The sequence below is a fragment of the Limanda limanda genome, chromosome 12 (assembly GCF_963576545.1).
Source record: "Limanda limanda chromosome 12, fLimLim1.1, whole genome shotgun sequence".
NCBI lineage: Eukaryota > Metazoa > Chordata > Actinopteri > Pleuronectiformes > Pleuronectidae > Limanda > Limanda limanda.
In genome coordinates, this window is record NC_083647.1 from 24,876,197 (window position 1) to 24,895,177 (window position 18,981).

The window sequence follows — 18,981 nt, forward strand, 5'->3', positions numbered from 1 at the left end:
GAAAATTCAGTCATTATCTACTCACCACATTGCTGATGGAGGGGTGGGGTGAAGTGTTTGAGTTCATAAAACTGAGCACTCCCAATGTGTTTACTGGACTACTGCAGATCTGCACGTCCCCCAACTTCACAATCATTTCCCGTAAGTGGGCTTGGCAACAGCAACTCTGCATTCAGGTTTTGACCATTTGTGAGGCTGTGAGAGAAGATTTGCAAGATTGAAACAATTTAAAAAGCAAATCAAACATCCTTATATTTTCCTGCAAAGTACAGATACTCGTTTCAGAAGTAACATTACACAACATGTTGAAATAAAAAACACATCCATCGTTGGGAAGAGTGTTTTCACTTAATCACACTTAGATTAATACATTTAATATATAATGAAGAATTGATCACAACAAAACAAATTAGTGCTGATAGGCCAAACGGAAGATCTCGATCAGTTCTCCTGGTTTTCCATTTAACTAAAAAGAAACGGCCCTAATGTCACAATAACTTACTAGCAGAGGGCTGAGTTTCATTTCTCGTGAATTGTACAGTAGGTGCGTTCAGGTTTCAATCATTTGTGACACTGTGAGAAAACATTTGCACGATGTAAGTGTGGCCAACAAAGTGAAGTTCAGTGATTGACTAGTCTAATTTAACATTTCAATAGTCATATCACGAAGAAGTCAACAACGCCACCCTGGAATATTAACAGGCTCCACATGTGGACAGTGTCGGACTGTGATGCAGCACAATGTTGGCACAGACACGACGGAGGATAAAAAACCTCTAAGCTCATAACTAGAGCACAAGAGAAGCATCACTGTGTTCTCCTCTTCCTCTCCGCTGCCATGCTCCACCTCTCACCGCTTTGTTGACTTTGCTCAAAAACAAATCTAACATCCTTTTATTTTCCTGCAAAGTTCAGATATGCGTTTCAAAAGTAACATAACACAACATGTTGAAATAAAAAACACATCCATCGTTGGGAAGACAGTTTTCAATTAATTCTACTTCGGTTATAACATTAAATATATAATGAAGAATTGATCACATCGCAACAAATTAGTGGGATGAAAAAATGGAAACATGTGAGTGTGTGTCTTTCCTTAATATATTTTTTAAAATGAGGAAAATCATTTACACTGAAGAAATGTATCTTAAATTCTTTTATTGCAAATAAATTGTGTGCAAATTATTATTTGATCCGTTCAAAAAGTGAAAAATTACATGGAAGGCAAAGAAACATCCCTCACATCACATCACATCACATTTCAATTGGCTGATGATTTTATCCAAGGTCACAATAAGAGCATCAACCATGAGAGAACAAACCCAGAGCAACAAGAATCAAGTACAATTTGCTTCAAGAAAGCCAAACTACAAATTGTTATATGTAAGTGCTATAGAAGGGCTACTAGATATATAAAGGTGCTACTAATCCAAGGTGAAGTCTGACGAGATGTGTCTTTAGTCTAATCATCCAGATGATTTAATGCCTTATCGTCTTATCTGATTCAAGTCAAGTCTTTTAACTGTGTTGAACAACAACCTTTTTCTCTCCAGATTGCACAAGTGAAATCATTTATTTAAAAAGTTTAAATCATAATCACTGTCGGCTACATGCCAACATTCATTGTTGCCAGTGTTTGGGATTTGTTCTTGTTTTCTTCTTGTTGTCTTCCTCTTCCTCTTAACTGCTGGAATGACCGCGGATCAGAGCTGCACAGACAGCAAATGCCACAACTACTGCGACTCCTAGAGCGACAACGGAGCCTCCGGGGACCAAGGCGCCTGCGAGGCTTGGTTTTTTCACCTGCGAGAGACAAGTTGAGATAAACAATAATTCAAATAGAATCTGGACAAGTGGATTGTCACTCAGTAAAGCTCTGCCACAGTCCCCTTATGAAACCACACTTAAAGGTCCAATGTGTAGAATCAAGTGACATCTAGTGGTGAAGTTTCAGGTTGCAGCTGAACACCCCTCACCTCACCCTCCCCTTCCAGACATAAGAGAGAATCTGTCTGTGCTTCAGTCGTCATAGAAACTCAAAAGGTTTAGTTTGTCCAGTCTGGGCTACTGTAAAAAACATTGAGAGGACCTGCTCCGGATGTTACAGAAGCGTATTGCTTTCACTTGAAAAAAAAAGCTCTGGGTAAAAAAAAAAAAAAAAATCTCAAATTTTTTTCCATGTTTTTCTGAGATAAAGGTCCTGTTTTTCGCTCAAATTTTTTTCCATGCTTTTATTTCGAAAGTGACGTATAGCATCCATAGACGTAGCGTCGCTTAAAACGGTCAGACTCTCCTTCTGTATAAATAACAGTGAACTACAAACGACTAATGAAGCCCAACGGTTTGTTCTCTTATATTGTCAGAAGGCCTCAGCCGAGATGAGAGATTTTTTCAGTATTTGAAATATCACAATGGACTCACATCTGCAAGTATTCAACTGCAGTAGATTGTGTTAAACAAATAAATAGATAGATAACTAAATAAAGGGCTCAATAAAATGAGTTTAACTACATCTGTTCTGCTGGGATTAGAGTTGAAATGTTTTGAAAGCTTGTAAAGAATCATGTACATAAATCATGTACTGATTCATTCTGTTCACATGGCATCTGAGTTTATTTTAAACACGATTGTTCATAATGTTAAGATGTGGTTTCCCTGTGGGCTGCAAAAACTGGACTAAACAAACTAAACTTTACCTGATTAAAACTTGTTTATAAAACAGATTTAACGAACAACAACATGAAATTACTATCACTACTATTTAAAGATGTATTTTTAACATTATTAATCAGTATTTCCTCTGCAATGGCCTTTCAAAATATTTATACTCCTCTCGAGGGTCATTTTAATCGTTTTCCACACATTTCACGGTCTATGTATTTGCTTTATTTTGCTTTATTTATATTAATATTAATTAAAATTAGAGTTTACAATTAAACATTAAAATTTCAAGCCTCATTTACATTTTATGTAATAAGGGTCTGATAATGAAAACTCATCTACACAACATCTACCGACTAATTTTGGTGTTGAAGAGTTAACGAGGTTAACGAACACAACAGTTAGATACACACCTGCTGAGACACTGCCACGCCGTATCGCATCTCGATAGCAAAGTGCTCACAGTTGTAAGTGACAACGTTGTACTGTAGCTTGCGGCCCACCATCGCACAGGCCTCCTTCACTATGACGGAAGGATCACGAGCATCGTACTCTTCATCCAGCAGATTGTTGACCTGGCAACGGTCATTACCGACCACATCGGCTATCTTCTCACGCTTCACCTTTCCGTTGCTGCTGCCTGGATTTGCTGACCAACTAGATGACTGACCATCTGTGTGTTTAATAGAAAAGACAAACAGGAAGAACAGGGAGGCAAAGAAAGAGGAAAGGGAGGAAGGTGCTATCATGAAATACACGTCTTGTCCATGTTATATTCTAACATGAATATAATTATCATTTCACTCACCATCTTTAAATAACATAACCATTTCATTCTCTCCGATGTAGACGGCCCAGTGCTGATAGGGCCCACGGGAGATCTCGATCAGGTCTCCTGGTTTTCCATTAAACTAAAAAGAAAAATGAAAATAAAAAACAAAAAATAATAAAGTAGTCAATGTGAATGTGCAGTGATCAAAGTGCTCTTCATCGTTGCTTCCTGTTGTATTTGTTTGTGTGCACGAGCACGAGGGTCATACGACGACACAGCCCTGCCACCATAGGAATATAAATCATCTGATGTATTAGTATCAGAAATGTTTTATATCCCCAATATCAGTATCTCCACTACATGCACTTCAGATAACTATTATGAATCCTGTCTCTTTTATTTTTTTTGTCATATCAGAGTTGTACAGAGAGCTTCTCAATTCGCGGAGCGTTCAAGACCATGACTCACTTTGTGGAGAAAACAGAAAGTAAGACTCGTCGACTATCAATCACCTTTTAATAAACACAACATCTACACACTAATTTGGCTGTGGAAGAGTTAACAAGGTTAAAGAACACAACAGTTAGATACACACCTGACGAGACTCTGGCTTGCCGTATCGCATCTCGGTAGCAAAGTGCTCACTGTTGTAAGAGACAAGGTCGTACTTTGGCTCACGGCCCACCATCGCACAGGCCTCCTCCACGATGATGGAAGGCTCACGGGCCTTGTACTCTTTATCCTTCAGATTGTTGACCTGGTAATGGTCATTGCCGACCACATCGTTGAGCTTCTCACGCTTCACCTTTCCGTTGCTGCTGCTTGAATTTGCCGATGAGCCAGATAACCGACCACCTGTGTGTTTTAAAGAAAAGACAAACAGGGAGAACAGGTAGGCAAAGAAAGAGGAAAGGAGGAAGGTGCAATCATGAATTACACATCATGTCCATGTTATATTCTAACATGAATATAGTTACCACTTCACTCACAGTCATTAACTAAATGAACCACTTCTTGTTCTCCGATGTAGACGGCCCAGTGCTTATACGGCCAACGGAAGATCTCAATCAGGTCTCCTGGTTTTCCTTTAAACTAAAAAGAAACATAAAAATTTAAATATGAATAATAACTTGACATGTAGTCAATGTAAATGTTCAGTGATCAAAGTGCCCTTCATCCTGGCTTCCTGTTGTATTTGTTTGTGTGCACGAGCACGAGGGTCATACGACGACACAGCCCTGCCACAGGTTGACGTACGAAAGAAACTCGACTAATGTATCAGGACTTGGAGGAAAGTTTACTTGAGTCATTTTCACACCTAAAAGTCTGAAACCAACATTGTTTCCATCTGATCTGTTTAGATTTGGTTTCACATTGTAATTCATGGAGCGCACTAAACATTTGTCAGAGATACGTACGTCCTGTGGTCATCAGCTTCGTGGACTGAGACCAACCTTCACGTGACATTGATTAGATTGTAGACAACATGTGTTTCTGACATCCACGTGTTCAGGTGCTGTATTCACCAAGTGGTTTGAATAAAGTGCATGTGAAAAAAAAGTGTTTCGTTTGATGGGAGAAAACTAATTAACCTATTGATTTCATTAGTTCTCTTTCAACATTCATGAGGTATCTCACTATGGGACACGCCCTCGCGCTGTTCCCCAGAAGCAATTTTACACTCGCCAGCCCTGACTGGCAGGCAGACAACAGAGGAGGGACCTCCTACTCTATATAAGACCGGATGTCACGTCATCACCTTTAGTCTAAAACCTCTTCTCGCTACTAGAAGCATTATCTCAGACGGCAGGTGTAGCTAAAGGCTAACAAAACCTTAAAACTACATAGCTGGCTGGGGTTAGTAGGTAGCCACCATACTATCTACTCAGCAGCTTCCAATTAATCAGGAAGAGATGGCAACCATCGACCCGGCTCCTGTCCTCACCATGGGCAAGAGCAAGGTGCCTCCGAGGTTGTGCACATGTGGAAACAAAATATCGGGGGCAGATACCCACTCTGTATGTTCAGCGTGCCTCGGGGCTGCAACACGCCCGAGAATCACTAATATCCCCGGACACCTGTGAGCACTGTGCACGCCTCTCCACAAAAACACGCCGACGCAGGCTAGCGCGCCAAGTTAGTCTGGCAGAGGTGAATCCTGTGACTGGGGTAGCCGTCCCCAGTACACAGGACAGTGCGGAAGACACCCAGGGAAACACCTTTCCCGCGGGTGCCAGCTGGGGCGATCAGCTTGATGCCGTGGCACCGCTAAATGACTCCGACGAGCCCGATACCGACCTAATGTCTGGCCAGGCCGGGACCGTTGGAGGTGACACCGACTCTCTGGAGTTTATCAGCCTCGGCTCCGAGGATGACGAGGTGGACGTGGAATCTGCGTTCAACCCAGCAGCCACGGGGCTGGCATCCGAGGATGGTTCATGCGGCCCACCGGCTTCCAGCATGGACCTGCACGAGGTCTGTAAGAAGGCTGCCGTTAAATTGGGAATTGAGTGGCCGAAAGCCCTCACCGAGACCACCATGTCCCGCTATGAGGGTAAAAGGCTGCCCAGAGCAAAAGCTTCCACCAAACAGCTGCTGCCTGTGTTTCCCTAGTGCCTGGAGGAGGCAACACGGTCCTGGAGTAATCCACTCTCTTGGGCTGATATGGAAGGAAAAGGCTTCTCCCACCTGCCCCCAGTCGAACCTTTACTGGCAAATCACCTCCACCCGACACGGAGGTCCACCATGACCTCAGCCGGACCCACCCTGCCCTCCAAAGCGGACTGTTTCCAGTCGTCGCTGACGGAGAAGAGCTACAAAGCTGTGGCCACTTCAGTGAAAGCTCTGAACGCCTCTTCGCTGTTGCTCGCTTACCAGGCTGAGTTGCAGGATGACATGGTGGCGTCACCTTCCACGGCTGTGTGGGACGAGCTGTGCGTGGTTACGGACCTCTGCCTGCGTCTGCACAGATGCGCTGTCCAGGCATCTGGTAGAGCCATGGCCGTGATGATCACCCAGGAAAGAGCTCGGTGGTTAAATTTATTGAGCCTCTCCCAAAAAGAAAAGGCCCAGCTCCTCGATGTTCCCGTGGACCCGAAAGGCTTATTCGGCCCGGCGTTAGCGATGATGCAAAAACGCTGTGAGGAGAAAAAGAGAGAGGGGGAAGCGATCCAGCTTTGCCTCCCCAGGAAGGCGCCGGCCGCTTCCCCAGCCGCACACCAGCAAACATTCTCCCACGCAGTGGCACGGCCAGGTTCCCAGTTCTCGAAACATCAGGTGCGTCTGAGGCGGGCGGTCGGGGCCAGAACAAAACGCAGGAGCTCAAGGGCGCCTGGGCGAAGAAACCTTTCACTTCCAGCGTGACAGCGGGAGACCCACCTGCCCATCCTGCCACTCTGGGGGCCAAAAAGAAGAGGCGCGTTACCTAGCGCACCTCCGCCTGTCGGGGGGGGACAGGTTCAGCCAGACACTTGCTTCCCTCCCGGCGGAAGGGGTTCAGCTCCGAGGAGCTTGTTCCAGAACCCACAAAAGGTGTGCAGAGGCCATGTTGGCATTTATAGCTCACGCAAAATCAAAAAAAGGAAAGATCTGTGCTGCACAGAGCTCTGTGGAGCCGCAGCCGAGTGTTGCCAAAAGCACACGGTGCACAAGCAAACACAAAAGTATTTTTCCCTCTGTGAAATGTTCAATAAATGTCATATGCGGTGCGCACCCAGGCCAAATAAGGCCGAGGGCGCAGCCTCACTTGTTCATAAAAAACAAACAAAAAATGACAAAGACTATCAGTGTGATAGAGGAACAGAACAGAGGGGTGCGGGCTCGCATAACGCCACAAGGGCTGACTCCACCTATGGAACAGCGACTCAGCCGGCCTGTTGCAAAGGGCAATATGAGCGATGCTCCGGCTCTGGGGCCGCTGGCGGCTCGAACCCGAGAGTGGCGAATCTGGGGGATATCGGAGTGGGTAATGAAGACTGTGACCAGCGGCTACAGGCTTCAGTTTGCGTCAACTCCACCCCGTTTCAACGGGATATTGCAGTCACAGGCACAAGGAGAAAAAGCGCACATCTTGCAGAAAGAAGTCTCTGCTCTGCAGGAAAAAGGGGCTGTTCACGTCGTGCCTCCAGAACAGAGCCAGAGTGGCTTCTATTCGAGGTACTTTCTGATCCCGAAGAAGGACGGGGGTGTACGCCTGATAGTGGACCTACGGTCACTAAACACACACTTGAGGCGGTAGAAATTCAGAATGCTGACACATTCAGCGCTCTTCCGTTTTGTGCGTCCAGGCGACTGGTTTACAGCCATAGACCTAAAAGACGCATATTTCCACATTCCTATCTACCCTCCTCACAGGAAATATCTCAGGTTTGCCTTCCAGGGCATAACATCCGAATACTGGGTGCTCCCGTTGGGTCTTTCGCTAAGCCCACGGGTGTTTGTGAAATGCACCGAGGCAGCGGTGGCGCCCCTGAGGGAAGGGGGTATGCGTATAGCGATGTATATAGACGAATGGCTCATAGCGGCACAGTCGCCCCAGCAAACTCAGGCCCAAACCAGTCAGCTCACATCGCATCTGGCATCCCTGGGTTTTGCGATAAACTGGGAAAAGAGTGTTTTGATTCCAACTCAGAGAATCACATTCATAGGACTGTCCCTCGATTCAGTCACGTTCAGAGCGCGTCTGTCCGCGGAAAGGATAAAAGCTTTCCAAGCTTTTCTGGCACTTTTTCGCAGGGGGGCGTTACTACAATTCAGGTCGGGCCTCAGACTGTTAGGGCTGATGGCCTCAGTTCTGGTGGTCACTTCACAGGGTCGTTTACACATGAGACCAGTTCAGCGCTGGGTGGCGTCGCTCAAACTGAGCCTGACACACCACCGTCATCGCCAGGTCTTATTTCTATGGCCTGCGTCCATGCGCTGCGCCCATGGAGATACACGGGTTTTCTGACCAAGGGCGTTGCCATTGGAACGGTCATGACACGGAGGGTAATTACAACAGATGCCTCGCTGGCGGGCTGGGGGGCCACGCACGAGGGCAGGACAGTGAGTGGAACCTGGACTTTACTAATGCAGTCCACTCACATAAATTGTCTGGAACTGTTGGCTGTATCGTTGGCACTGAAACATTTTTTGCCCCTTCTCAGAGGGCAACATGTTCTGGTCAGAACGGATAATACCACCGTGGTGGCATATATCAACAGACAGGGGGGGGCTGCGCTCACGTCATCTGCACACATTGGCACACAGACTTATAGTGTGGAGCAGTTCTCACCTGTTATCCCTCAGGGCGACACATGTGCCGGGCACACTGAACTGGGGAGCGGATTTGCTCTACAGGGGAAGCCCTCGCTACAAGGATTGGAAACTCCACGGCGAGGTGATAACGCAGATATGAAGAAAATTTGGCCGGGCTTAGGTGGATCTCTTCGCGTCAGAAGAAAACGCACAGTGCTCGATGTTTTACTCCTTGACCGGCCAGAACGCCCCGATGGGGGGGGATGCTATAGCGCACGAGTGGCCACAGGTTCTACTGTACGCTTTTCCCCCGTTAGAGCTGATCACACCTACTCTGGCGAGAGTGCGGGAGAGGAGTCATGCCCTAATTCTTATAGCTCCCCGCTGGCTGGGAAAAAAATACTGGCTAGCGGAGATCTACCAGCTGTTGTGCGCTCAGCCCTGGCCTCTGCCTCTACGGAGAGATCTCCTGTCACAGGCGCACGGAGAAATTTTTCACCCGCATCCAGAGCGCATGGCTCTATGGGCTTGGCCCTTGAGAGGCTGAATCTGACCACAGCTGGACTTCCACAGAATGTCATCAAAACCATTCAGAGCGCCAGGGCCCCTTCTACACGCATTGCATATGATGGCAAATGGCGTTTGAGGATTGGTGCGCAAAAGCAGGTGTGGAGGCTTTTCAGAGCCCTCCATCTGGCATTTTGACATTCCTACAGGAACGGTTGGACAAGGGGCTGGCGTTCTCCACGGTCAAAATGAAGCTCAGCGCAAGTTCAGTGAGGAAGACTTAAGCTGCACACGGTCAGCTGATCTACGGAGCACGTAACCTGCAAAGTGATCAGCTGATCGTGGGCGTTTCTAAATGTCCAATCAAGTCTGGCGCGGGCTTTTCAGCCAATCATTCAGCACCTGGCAAACTTTAAAAATCCCTTCTGTTCTCTTCCGCAGTCAGGCGTCCTTCAGTGACGCGCATAACCAAGCCGTTGCTCATCTAGCTCAATTACATTTCAACGTCGGATCCCGACAATGATTATTTCCCAAGAGGTTCGGACCCAGCATTCAAAGATTCGTTTAAATCTACGGATCGTCGGTGCAGGAGCTTCCGCCGAGCGAACCTGACGAGTCTACGGGGAGGCCGACTTCCTCATCGCTCAGCTTCAACATCGCGGCATCACGCGGCTCCAGGTCCGGTCTCCTTCTCGGCTCCGTGTTCAAGTAAACCGTCCATTGATTCAGCCGGATCGCAGCTTGGAGCACGATCCAGCGGGTCCCCCACCGCACCTGTTCGCGGTCGCAAAAGTTCAACAAGCGACCTCTTCTAAAGCCCCCTCCCGAAGATAAGTATACATCGTCCTTTTTAAACACTCCTGCAACCACGTTAGCTTTAGAAAATATCATTCGGACCACTCTGCAGTCCCCGGTCCTCACCGCGCAGAACATCGACACTCGTCTAAAGCCGCAGCACCGGCGCACTCAGCAGCGCGTCCCGCGTCCAGAGTCGTAGATCAGCTGTTCCTCGTGCTTCAGCACATTAAATCACAACACAATCTGTTTCGTCGAGAGAGTCAACAACCCGACGCATCGGCGTATTCAGCGATCTAATCTGAGACACGGGAGTATTTTTCAGAATCATAAAAATGCGCCGTGTTAAGCATGCAATACACACCTGAACTGGCTAATTAGACTGACGTGGCCGACAAAGCAAATAAATGAGTAAGCTCGCAGGTCAAGGTGCTCTGCTCAGCATATTTGTGACATCACAAAATCCTCCCTTGCAGTCAATACGTCACAAAGCAGCAGCTGCTTTCCTCAGCACTTCGCGATGCACATCATCCCTAATGAAGCCATTTTAAAAAAACTCCATCTATGGGACTCAGAATCTCACGCAATGGCGCCGATCCAACCTGCGTCTGGCCCCATTTTCACGATCACTAGCGACGTCACTTCTTTATATAAATAAATATATAAATAATTAAATAAATATTTAAAAAAAATATATATAAATATAATAATAATAAATATAATAATAATAATAAAAACCAAACAAACAACAAAAAATAAAAATAATAATAAAATAAAATAAAATAATAATAATAATAAAAAATAAATAAATATATATATATATATATACACATATTTAAAGCAGTGCATTCTTCTGATTATTTGCAGTTATTCACAAATGCACTCCATTCGTGAGTTTTTCTCGCGACCGTTTTTTAAGTTTACATTTTGCACTCACCATGGCTTGAACCGGTCAGGTGACCTTAATAGAAGTTCGCCATGCCATTTAATTTCCGTTGATGGTGTGCCGAGCCGTTTTAATTTCTGTTCGTCATGAGACTTAATTGTTGTTACGGTGGTCGTGCCGATTTTCATTTCTGTTGACAATTTATTTCATTTGGTCTTGGACCTTAATTTCATTTTGGTCAAACGACCTTTTATTTAAGTTTGGTCCTTGCTGACCGTTTATTAAGTTCTGAATCTTGCACTCACCATGGCTTTAACTCGGTCCAGCGGACCCTCATTTAAGTTTGCCATGCAATTTAAATTCTGTTGACGGTGTGCCGAGCCGTTTTAATTTCTGTTGACGGTGTGCCGAGCCGTTTTAATTTCTGTTACGGTGGTCGTGCCGATTTGCATTTGCAGACCCTGCACTCACCGCGACATTCACTTCCGGTCCAGCGGACCTTTCTTTTCGTAACAAGCAACCTAAATTCTGGTTTCAGTTACTTTACTGAGATATAATTCTGTTAGCATTTTATAATCTAGCCTGGGACCTAACCCTTTTGTCTGATAACCTTTAGTTATGTTCTACATTTTAGATCCCATAATATACCTGTGCACATGATCTTTTACGTTGGTCTCCAGACCTTCATCTCATATAATTATCACTCGGGTTGCAGGTGCACTCTAACGAGTCATCTCTATATTTCTATTAGATAAATGTTATGATTGTCTGTTTACCAAAGCATGTATTACTTCCCAGAATACTACAACACGAGGTAAGACTCATCATTATCTCACTCCCCTGATCTACCTTCTTCGTCTTATTCTTTTGGGGGTGTTCCTGTTCGATGTCCTGCTCCGCTCCCTTCTAACCCTGACATCTCACAGGGGTCTAAATGCCACAGACCGTAAACATTCATATCTTGTGTGTTTACAAAATAAATATTGTAAAGTAAAACCAAGTCTCTCCTCATTGAAATGAAGCTCAGCGCAAGTTCAGTGAGGAAGACTTAAGCTGCACACGGTCAGCTGATCTACGGAGCACGTAACCTGCAAAGTGATCAGCTGATCGTGGGCGTTTCTAAATGTCCAATCAAGTCTGGCGCGGGCTTTTCAGCCAATCATTCAGAACCTGGCAAACTTTAAAAATCCCTTCTCTTCTCTTCCGCAGTCATGCGTCCTTCAGTGACGCGCATAACCCCTCCTCCACCCCAATCTCCTCCAGTCCCCAGTAGGATATTCATTGACCTCAACTGACTACATGCCTAATCTCACACCATGCTGGCAGAGATCATGGACCTTGATGACTGATCCCAAGACTGTCAGCGGATCGTGATTACGGCGGCACCCGATCACGGTGGGAGCTGATCGCGGACTAAAAAGGCAACAACCTGCCGACAATATACCTAGTACTCATGGCATCCATTGCACTTCTGTCCGTCCTGAAGAGGGATCCCTCGCATGCGGCTCTTCCTGAGGTTTCTACGTTTTTCCTTTAAGAAGGTTTTGTAGTTTTTCCTTACTCTTGTGAGGGTTAAGGGCAGAGGATGTCACAATTGGCGAAGTCCAATAGGACAATTCTCACGGACATGGGCCATCCAAAACTATCGCTTGACTGATGAACCACCACCAGTGTCTAGATCCCGGGGGGGTGTTCCTGTTCGATGTCCTGCTCCGCCCCCTTCTAACCTTCTAAATGCCACAGACCGTAAACATTCATATCTTGTGTGTTTACAAAATAAATATTGTAAAGTAAAACCAAGTCTCTCCTCATTGAAGTGTACTTAGCTGCTATTTCAGCATGTCACATAGGCTTTGGGGGCAAAACGGCAGGACAGCATCCTCTCGTTTGCCAGTTCATGAAGGGCGCACAACGGACGCGGCCGGTGGTTTTTCTCTAACCAAATCCCGCGTTTGTGCCTAAAGTTTTTAACTCGGCATTAGCATATCGCCGTATTGAACTATCGGCGTTCCATCCTCCACCGTTCTCCACGCTGGAGCAGGGACGGCTGAATGCGCTCTGCGCGCATTGCGCACTTATGTGGACCGGACATCTGGCTTCAGGAAATCAGAGCAGCTGTTTGTGTCTTGTGTTGTGCAATAGGAGTAGACTTGACGTTGGCTAATTATTAATAATCATGAAATATGATTATAAAAATTATAAAAATTATTTATTAAAATTAATTAAAAATGATAAGGCTATCACTTAAGTATAGTAAAATAATCAATTAGAAATGATACGGTTATCCATTAAGAATAGTTAAATAATTAATGAAAACAATGAAATTATTAATTTTATATGATAGAATCTGTAAATATTACTTATCGTAGTGGGGCACCACCCTGGTTACAGGGACCAACGAATCAAGCTATAAATATCAGTCTCATATTATAAATGTTAAATTAATAATCTCAATAGTTATTATTAATGATTATTTAATAAACAATGAAGGGTTTTTCAGTTCGAGCACAGGCTATCGTAATCCAGCTGCATTCACATACATATGCACAAATAATCACAGACTACAGATACTTTAATTACAAAAGCATTTATTAAAAAGGGGAAATAAGGTTAATGCTATTTAATGATTCATCATTTTAACAAACTCCAATATTTCAAAGATAAACACAGCAGCAGCACTTATCACAATTCAGAAAATACATGTAAAACCTGCGGTCTACCTATGTATGTCTGTCTGTGTGTGTGTGTGTGTGTCAATGTGTCAATCTATGTGTATGTGTGTGTGTGTATGTGTGAAATATAGTTAATGTTATTCAATGATTCATCATTTTAACAAACTCCAATATTTCAAAGATAACAACAGCAGCTTGTCACAATTTAGAACACACATGTATTCATCTAGGTGTGTGTGTGTATCTTTCTGTGTCTATCAATGTGTCTCTGTGTAGGTGTGTGTGTGTGTGTGTGTGTGTGTGTGTGTGTGTGTGTGTGTGAGAGAGAGAGCGAGAGAGAAGAGGGGGAGTGGCACATCCAAGATGGCGGCCGATAATGATTCGTGGAATCAAGAGGGCCGAAAACTCTCAAAATGGTGGTTTGACTACAAACAAGATGGCGGAGCCGCTTTGGAAGTTAGAGCCAGAATGGGAGGAGAGAGAGAGGAGGAGTGGCAATAATAGACTCTCAAAATGGTGGTTTAACTTGCGTTATTCAAAATGGAGTCTATGTTAATGACCATGTTGCCGGAGCTCACAATGGCGATCGCCACATGAATTACACAAAGGAAATTTTCAGACAAAGAGAATTCTTTCTCTGCTTGGCTTTGGGCCGAATGGCTTCCAGATGCATTAAACCTCTCTAAATATAGATTTATCTATGTGACGTGAACTGTATAAGTACAAATTGGAAGGTGTGTAGTTAGGTTTAGGAGAGAGAGAGAGAGAAGAGAGAAAACATGCGAGGAAAGAGCAAAGCTCTTAAAAACACCGTCAGAAACAAGTTAACAGTGATTCCACCACTCAGCACCAAAGCAGCGTTGTGTGCTGAAGTTTGACCGTTAAAATCTCTGCAAAGTTGCTCAGACGGGCACAGTGCAGCCGGAGACGCTTCGTCACTGCGCTTTAACACTGTAACACCCGGCCATAACCGGAAACCGGAAGTGGCGACTCGTCGCCGCTAAAACAATGAGACACGGAGGTCCCGCGAACAAATACATTCAAGTATTAAAACAATACACTACGTATTAAAAACTAGTATATGCCCAGACAATCAAGTCTCTTACTGTACAACCCTCGCGGAGTGCCTGCGCTCGGCGCGAATGTGCCGGGGGCCAGTGAAATCACGTGGTCACTCGAGCGGAGCTCCGGGGCTCGGCCGCTGAACCGGAAAAGGGAGCGAATTGTCTCGTGCTCCGTGACGGGATGAAGCTTCGTCTTCTTCTGAAGCAGCAGAGATCGTGCTGCTTTACAGGAACGGAGTGGATTTTCTCATACTCCTCAGCGGGATGAACGTCGCGCTTCTGCAGGGAACGGCTGTGTCGAAGCCGTCTGTAGATCTTGTGGAAAAAGAAAAAAAGTCCGTGTGGGAAATGTCTGAGCTCGTCCCGCGAGCAATTTCCTGTTTCGGTCCTTCAAGTTAAAACAGCAAAAAGTCCTATCAAAATAAAATTATGACTGAGATAACAGAATAAAGGAAATGAAATGAAATGAATAAAACAAACGTCTTATCGCCTCCATTAGCTTACTGGGTTATCTGGTAAGACCTCGGGAGGTCTAGTTGCAAAGTCAGCACTGGAGTAAAAAGAGAAAGATTTCTGTGAGCTCAGGTCTTTTAAGTCACGTTCCAGGTGACTCTCCCCTGGGAGGAGGGTTCAAGGGTCAGTGTGGCCCTCAGCCAATTGACTATCAGAATTTGGCCACAAGGGGCGGGCTTCGCCTTCAGTGGACGTCTCAGGTTTCATTGTGGGTCTCTGCAGGGCTGCATGCAGCATCTCCCCCCAGGGCCGGCTGGGGGGATTCGACCACCAGGAAAACTCTAGAGCTGGTCTCAGGATCGCATGTAGGCCTCGTTTTATGGGCCTTTGTCTAATGGTCAGCACACTGGGAGTCTACCCCAACACTTGGGCTACGCCGCACTTGGGGAAGCCTCTTACAAAGCAGTGTTTGTCATGCTGGATCGTGGAGGCAATTGCCACAGCCTATCAGTGCAGGGGATTACAACCCCCCATAGGCCTGCACGCTCATTCCACTCGGGGGATCGCGGCGTCATGGGCACTGTTCCAGGGCGTGCCTGTGGAAGAGATATGTGAGGCAGCCAGCTGGGCAACGCCTCATACCTTCACCAGATTTTATAATCTGGATGTCACTGTACCCCCATGGTCTCAGTTCTGAGCGTGGGGTCAGTCACAAATGTCCCTGTCTGACTGACGGATTTAATCGTTCCTCAGGGGTCTTTGGATAAGCTTATCTGGCAATACGGGAGTCGCTATATCCCATAGTGAGATACCTCACGAATGTTGAAAGAGAACTTAAGGTTAAGGAGTTAACCCCAATTCTTTGAAACATGAGTGAGGTATCTCACCAGATCACCCTCCTTGCCTGGAGCGAGGAAGAGGTGTGCTTATTTTTTAGACTAAAGGCGAAGACGTGACATCTGGTCTTATATAGAGTAGGAGGTCCCTCCTCTGTTGACTGACGTCACGTCTGCCTGCCAGTCAGGGCTGGTGAGTGTAAAATTGCTTCTGGGGGACAGCGCGAGGGCGTGTCCCATAGTGAGATACCTCACTCATTTTTCAAAGAACTGGGGTTAACTCCTTAACCTTAAGTTTTGTTGGAACTCTATCATCATTTAGATTTTACTCTCACAAAATGAACGTCCTTGTCGTTCAAGCATTAAATCATCAGAGGTGAAGACAACAAGAAGTTCTGTTGTAGTTGTGAAGAAGTTGAGGCAGCATTAAATCAGAAAGTCCAAACTCTGCAGTTCTAGTTTTCACTCTGCAAACTCACTTTCACTTTCTCTGTCTCTTTTTCTTTGTTTGCTCCTTTAGTTTCTGAAATGCTCTGATCAGTCATTACATATCTTCCCCTTTGTTGACACATTTTAAAGCTGCGTTAAAAAACGAATGTTGTATTTTACTCATATGCGAAAAACTTTGCACACATTATGTGAACAAACTCAAGGTAAAGTATGTGGATATATTTTAATCTACACCTATTCATGACATCATGTCTGTGCCTTCACCTTGTCACGCACAAAGAACATTTAAAATGTTTCACTGTAAAGGACCAAAAACGGAATCTACTGTAACTAATGAGCAGCAGGAGACTCACCGTTTGTGCCATGTCTTCAGCTCTTCGTCTATCAGCTTCTGACACATCCTTTGTGTGTGCACTGGAATACTGCAGATGAAGAACTTGTATAACCTGCCTGCACGGCCCTAATGAAACAATGCTTTACTAGCAGAGGGCTGAGTTTCATTTCTCGTGAATTGTGCAGCAGGTGTGTTCAGGTTTCGACCATTTGTGACGCTGTGAGAGAAATTTGCACGATGTAAGTACTGAGGTGGCAGGTGAGTCACAGCCCGAGGATCAGATCTTATGTTCAGGAAGGCGTCCAAACTGGGAGAGCTGTAAGTTTCACTTCTCCCCAGATCAATGCTGCTGTGCTTTTAATGAAAAGCAGTCTGTCCTGCTCCCGGGCCAGGAGGTGTTTTTTAAAAACTATTTTTCCTCTCTGCTCTCTTCTGTTTGTCTTCAGCTCATTGACAGTGGCCACAGCACCTGTTGACCTACTGCCTCGTCTGACCTCACACACGTGTATTCTATGATTTCTAAGGTTTCTTTCATTCTGTCTCTCATTCTCAGGCACTTTTCAACACTAGAAAATCCCACTTCATCAGAGGTAATCTCAGCCGACACTGGACGAGCGGTGGATCTTCACTCAAATCCAACACAAGCATCTTAATTTTTGCCCGTGTGAACTGGGCCGCCTACAATTTGACATATTCAGGCTCAGGCTGTGTAGAGCAGAGAGGACATTACATGTTTTCGTGGACAGCACATTGAGACCTCATCACCAAAAGCTCCTCGTCTTTGTCTGCAGCTTCTACGTGCTCGGCTTCGCTTTTTCATCCTGCAGTATCTTGTCCTGTGTTAGAAACGTCATAAACACACCCACTAGCTGACAGTGACATTTTCCTGCTGTATTCTCACGTGGACTCACTCTGACGCTAATGCCTTCCTCTTTTTCATGTCTTTCTAAAGTATCGACTGGTGGTTGTGCGTCCGCAGCTCGATCCTCGTCTGAGAGAGGGGGGAGATGCGGTGGAGAGCGAGATGCTTAGTCAGTGATTTGCAGGCTTTTCCCAAATCAAGTCTTAAAAAGAAGAAACCAGTTGAACCAGGTGAGAACGACGTTCAGGAATTTGTGGCGGTGGCTGGGGCGTGGCAGCTGGTTGGCAGACAGACGCTCGCATGGCGTTCAGGTGAGATTCCTGTAAAAGCTCAATCACAAGGTAACAGGGTGAAGTCACTTACAGGGAAGAGATAAACATGCATGATTTATTATTAACTACTGAAATTGGTTGCATGAAATGATACCAAAAGGTTTAAAAGGTGAACTTGTGGAGTCAATACATAATCTTTTATAGAACTAAGACATTTTTCCTTGTCTTTCATTTATATGAAATTAAATGTTTATGATACAATCATCATTAAAAACTCTTCGCTTTGGCCACTTTGGTTTTTATCCCAGTAGATTTTATTTTATTATCATCAGTATTTTTGATATATCGCGTATTGCTGTTTTCTTGTTGAACCTTTTTCTTTGAGAAGCACTTTGGTCAAACCATTTGTTTCAAATGTGCCATAAAAATAAGGTTGACATTCTAATAGATATGTAGTTTGCGAGAAAGTGAGAAACTCCTCATAATGATTTACACGTTGTTGGGACCTGGTATTTCTGAATTACAGTTCGGCCTACATGTGTCGTCAAAATCCTGAGGCTGCATGTCCTCTGTTCTGGAGAAAACCAGAGCCTCCAGAACTCAGTCTCCCAAGGCGCGGCAACGTCACACAGAAGTTTGAAAACCTACCCGGGACACAAGTTTCAACCATCATCGATCACTCTGGGCCCCATGACCCATAATGTCACCATGCCAATATAAGCCCAGTTCTCCTCTCTTTCCACAAAGCTCTCAGAGGAGAAGGGTGGCTGTCCAGCTCACTCTTTTCGATTCCTCAACTCAACGCAACCCTACGAGAGGAGCTCACCTTTTTGTTCTTCTCAAATTCAATGGAGGAGAGGTGCAGCTTTCCACTCACCTCCACAAGGAAACCTCTTCCCAATCCAAGCTCTACCAACCTTCAAGAAGCGACACACGGTCCTGCTTAACAACGAACAGCAAAACTGCTGCATCCACCGACAGAACCACAAAGGCAGGAGCCACAAACCAGCGAGACGACTTCACTGGACTTCAAACAACACATCAACCTTTTTTTCCCTTTTCATAAACAGGTAACACAACTGGGCTCAATAATTATACTAGGCTAAGCAAAGACTGTTTATTCGGTTCTGTGTGATGTTAATAAGATGGATTTTTGTTGCTGTGATATTTTGGTTATAAGTT